Source organism: Fukomys damarensis, unplaced genomic scaffold (assembly GCF_012274545.1).
Source record: "Fukomys damarensis isolate Sample0158 unplaced genomic scaffold, DMR_v1.0_HiC HiC_scaffold_22, whole genome shotgun sequence".
NCBI lineage: Eukaryota > Metazoa > Chordata > Mammalia > Rodentia > Bathyergidae > Fukomys > Fukomys damarensis.
In genome coordinates, this window is record NW_022900934.1 from 5,787,765 (window position 1) to 5,792,743 (window position 4,979).

Here is a 4,979-nt window from a genome sequence, read left to right on the forward strand (position 1 = left end):
AAAAAAAAAAAAAAAAAAAAAAAAAGGTAGAGAAGAGGGTGGAAGTGAGTGCCAACAGCCAGGGGGGATAAGAGGGACCAAGTGACACAGCGGGAAAGCACGCTGAAGGCAGGAGGTGGTCCCATGACCAGGGCTCCCAGAGGCTGTGGAAGAGGCAGGAACCACAGAAGAGGGGACAGACAGCAGCAGCCAGCACCTAGCGCCCAGTTGCCAGGTGTAGGGGGCCAAATCCCAGTTCTACAAAGATCACTGTGGCTCCTGGATGAAAGAGAGGGTATTGGGTCAGGGAGAGGCCAGGGACGTGGCTGAGTGAGTATCCAGGTGAGGGAAGCAGGGGCCTGGGGTTGGGACACTGGGCAGAAACGCATTCCAGGCTTGAGGGGGGCAGGGTGAGCAGAGTTATTTGTTAGGGTGGCCTCAGTCCTGTTAGATACAGGATACAGGATGGCATTGCTTTGGACAAGGATCCCACACCAGGCCCCAAAAGACCAGGCTTAAAATCAAAATGGAGTCACTCAGCCTAAGTCCTCATCACCAAGCCAGAGCTGTTTATCTCACCTTCTGAGAAATCAGGACTGAGAGACAACAGCCACGTTTCCAACCCAGCCAGTTTCAGTTGGTGTGATAATGAAGTTTCCTCTCAATTCTTATGCAAAAAAGAAAACCTGATGTCAACCAGTGACCCTTCTCTCGTTCCAGCTCCTTGTCCCTGCCTGACATGGAAAGTAATGTAGAAACAATCAAGCTGCTTGTCTTCAGTCTCTAAAACCAACCTCCTCTGCAAGCGTTCCTCAGAACACTTATTCCATTTCAGGAAATCAAATGTTGCCTGATTCTAGAATTACAAACAAATCCAATTAAAACCTTTAAATTTATAATCTGGACCCTCGAGACGCCTGGTCATCCAGTCACTTAGGAGTCAGAGCCCCCCAACCTCTGCCGGGGTCCTTGGGGGCTAGAGAAAAGGGAGGGGACACACAGAGAACCCTTGTGACACATGGCATTCGAGGGGCTCAGGTTCAACAACCTGGGGCCGGAATAATTATGTTCTACTACATAGTTTAAATCCATACAGCCAGGACAAATGGTTTTGTAGAATATTCACAATGTGAAAAAAGCAGGTTGCAAACCAGTGTAGAGTCTATTGCATTTTGCACAAAATGCACAGATACATAATGCACGGGACTGCTTACAGCGGAGCCACTCCTAATGCTGGAAGCTGGAAGCCAAGTAAAAGTCACTGCTGATCAATACATGAATGAAGGTGTCGTAGCCACACAACCAAATGTTATTCTGCCCCCAGGAAGAAAAAGCGCTGGTACCTGCCACACCTCAGGAGACAGAAGCCAGGGACAGGAGCCCAAGACCTAGAGAGCCCAGAAATGGACTGGAGGTGCAGCAGTGTGTGCGGGGCGGGGCTGGATGCAGAGAAGAAAAGGGGAGTGAATGCTAACGGGCGTGTGTTTGTTTGTTTGTTTGTTTGAGACCTGAAAGCGTTCTAAAATTAGTGAATATATTCGATATTATTTAATTGTTCCCTTTAGCTGTATGGCATGTGAGTTATATCTCAAGAAAACCATTGAAATACACACGTAAATATAAATGCAATGGACATCTCTTTACAGATCCACATACTGATACTCTCGTGCACAACCGTATCAATGGAAAGGACTAGAATGGTTTATACCAAAAGGTTCATCCTGGCCATTTCTTGTTGATGAGGCTGCATTCTGCATTTTCTAGTTTTCGTAGTTGTTATTGTTGTTGTTGTTGTTGTTGAGAAAGCGTCTCACTGTACAGCACAAACTGGCCTCAAACTCATGGCGATCCTCCTGCCTCAGCCTCTAGAGTGCTGGTATTACAGGCGTGTGCCACCACACAAGCCCAGTTAGTTTTTTCTAATCTGTTATAAAAGTTGCTGGCAGTTCCTGAGAACCTGCCTCAAGTCACACATCCCAGTGAGAAGAGCTCTCAGAGGCGAGCTGGCCTGGCTCAGACTCCAGGCTCAGACTAAGCCTTGGCCATTCTGGTGCTGGACTTGAGATGCACTCGCCACGAAGGACCCAAGGGATTCAGTAGCGGACCACCCGGGCAGGGTCACGGGGATTCCTGGGGCTGCAGCCCCCCGAGCTGCCTCTGCTCCCACAGCTGTGTGTTGAGACACAGGAGGTGGGTGGCCCGGGACCCTCTTCCGAGCCTCACGGGGGCGGGAGTCAAGGAGCCTCCTGAGGATCCTGCCGTTGACTGGGGAGGCCGCAGGTCTGCAGCCTGGGCTCCACGGCATGAAGAAGGCTGGGACCCGACCTCTGTGCTCTAGGCAGGTCTCCCCTGCCCTACCTCAAGGATCGGGGTGCAAACCTGTGGGCAGAGGGCCCCACAGCTGCTTCCCACAGTCCCCCATCATCAGCCTAGCACTCAGCCCAGCCTGCAGCCTGGGCTCCACATTCAGACCCCGTCAGGCCCGGTTGCAAGTGCAGGGAGGAAAGGAACCTTCTCTGGGGTGAGGAGGCGACACTCGAGAGCGTTGTCCGTGGCCCAAAGTCCCAGGGGCAGTGATGACTCCCGAATTCAGGGCCAGGCAGCCTCGCAGAGCCATGCCCGAGCTCCAGACTCAACATTTGCTCCTTTGGGGGCACAAAAACTGAGAAAGTGCTCACCCGTGGATTCCAGATGATGATGAATTCCTGCTCCCCAACACAAGCAGATGCCCCATCTTGATTTCTCTCCTAGCATCAAGCCAGAGGCAGGGCTTTCCTCCCACCCCCACTCTGTGGCTGATTTTAATGACTCCTGACAGTTATTTGTATAATTTGAGTTATGCGGCTTCACAAAGATCTCTCTCCCGGGGAAGATTACATGAGACTGTTTTGACAGCTCTTGCCAAAGGGGCAGCATTTAATATATAACAGTTCATAAAACAAAACTGGGATCTGAGAATACCTTTTGCTGTTAGTCATGGTGATATCACCTTCAGATCTGAGGAAGGAAAAAAAAAGACAGAACATTCTTTTCTTCCACTGTGACATCTCTGGGAGAAACCCAGCGAGTTGAACTGAGGTGTTTGTGTGGCCAGGTAGAGGCCTCTCCGTCCCACACAAGTAATTAGGGACTTGGAAACACAGGCCTGGCACTGGTAAGACTGCCCCTCAGTGGGCCAAGCTGTCTCTCTCCAGGCCTGGAGGAGGAACAGCGAAGTCTCTAAATCAATCAGCTATCACTTGTCCAAATTCTACTGGAGCACATCTATTTTCCCTGCGGCCAGTTTCACTCTGTTTTCCTTTCTCGCTGCCTAATTTGTCTTAAATCTGCAACCCTCTTATTTCATGTGGGAGAGTGTTTTCAAGTATAATTGCTGGTTCTTTTTAAGCTTTGGAGGGAGAGTTGGACCCAGACTTTTCTGATGGGGACCTGCAGAGCAGTATGGTCCCAGCAAGTCAGGTGTCTTTATTGTAATAAACAAATGCTCCTATTTCCAAAATCGCTTCCACACCATCAACTCTAAACCTCAAGAAAAAAAAAAAATCTCCAAAATAGACGCTCCATTCTCAAGGGACTTGAAGCTCATTCTATGAATTCTGTAAGTGCAGTCACCTCAGGATTAGACCCCAAAAAGCAAGACAGTTGATCATCAGTCACTTCCCAGAGAACTCTCTTCACTGTGCATGCTGACCCTTAGTTTAGGCATCTGGCACCCTTTTCCCGTGAGGATCTTTCCAGACTGAGGCCTGCGTGTTCTTTGGAAATCCCGGTTTTCCGAACCTTTGCCAGGTTGGATTCTGCCAAAGCTGAGCTCCCGCAGGAGAAGGGGCGCCCTTTAACAGGATGGTCAGCTGCTTCCACTGCAGCAGAGGGAAGGTGAACATCTGGATTCTCCCTGTGCTCTTGAATCACTCAGATGCAATTGCACACTTTTAGGGGTTCCCCGGTTTGTGCCTGTCCCCTCCTCTCCTCCCATGTCACCAGCATCATGAGCGCATGACTCATGAAAGAAACAATTTCAGACCCGTCCGATGCTGGCCGTGGGGAAAATATTAAAAACAGGAGCTGATAAGGCCTAACGGAGGTGAAGGTAAGCAGCTCTTTACTTCCTGTGTGGTCATCAGTTCCTTTCCTGAAGAACCCGGCATGAGGGCCCCTGGGGCCACGATCTGAGTCTGTCACACAGCCTCTGGCTGTAAGGCAAATTCCTGCCCTATCAAACTTTCCTTCTAGGGGTCAATTAATAAACCGAATGACCCATAATGTCATGTCCGGGAGGGATGCGTGGGCAGTGTCGCAACCCGGAGAGGAAGGGAGGGGCGTGGCCCATACTGGGGCGCTGAGTACAGCAGGGAGGAGCTGGCGGAGGAAAGACCGGAAAGACAGAGCTGGAGCCGTGCTTTTGTGGGTTCCTGGTGGGGAAGGGTAAGTGCAGAGGCCCTGGGGTCAGAGTGTGGCAGAGCAAGTGAGGAGAGCAGAAGCGAGGCCCTGTGGGGCGTGGCTGGAGCCCCAGAACCATGGGGGTGTGAGCCCAGAGAGGAGCCGCGCAGGCTGTGGAGATCTTGGCTTGGCACAACAGATCTCATTCTCAGGGCAGTAAAAACCCTGCAGGAGTGTGTCCTGGAGTCTGCTCTTCTCCCTGCTTCCCAGCCGTGGAGCTCCTGGCCACTCCCCCTCCACTGCTCCCGTCTTCCTCCTCCCACCCTGCCCCAGCCCTCACAGCCAAGGTCCAGTCGTGGTTCCTAATAAAGAATGCTCAAGTCCAAAGCACACTTCTGTTCTTTGGCTCTCCTGGACAGTTTTCCTTCCCGTGGCCCAGAGCAAGGTCTGCGCTGATGGTACCTCTGTCGGACTGGACCTGCCTGGGTGACAGTGACCCCGCTGTGCACGCAGAGTGCGGGGCATGCAGAGGTGTGCAGGGAGGGGCTGGGGGTGGCTCTGTGCCCCCCACGTGTGAAGAGGGGTGTGAGGCAGGAGGAGCGAGCAGGCCCTGGCTATGC

General features: G+C 51.8%; 1 long non-coding RNA gene across 1 annotated transcript in view; it reads left to right on the plus strand.

Moving 5' to 3' along the window:
* Nucleotides 1-875, plus strand: part of LOC104865336 — a 2,470-nt gene extending 1,595 nt beyond the window's left edge. Inside the window, exon 2 of the long non-coding RNA XR_781120.1 lies at nt 700-875. This is a non-coding gene — a long non-coding RNA (uncharacterized LOC104865336). The remainder of the gene's footprint in view (nt 1-699) is intronic.
* Nucleotides 876-4,979: the final 4,104 nt, after the last annotated feature.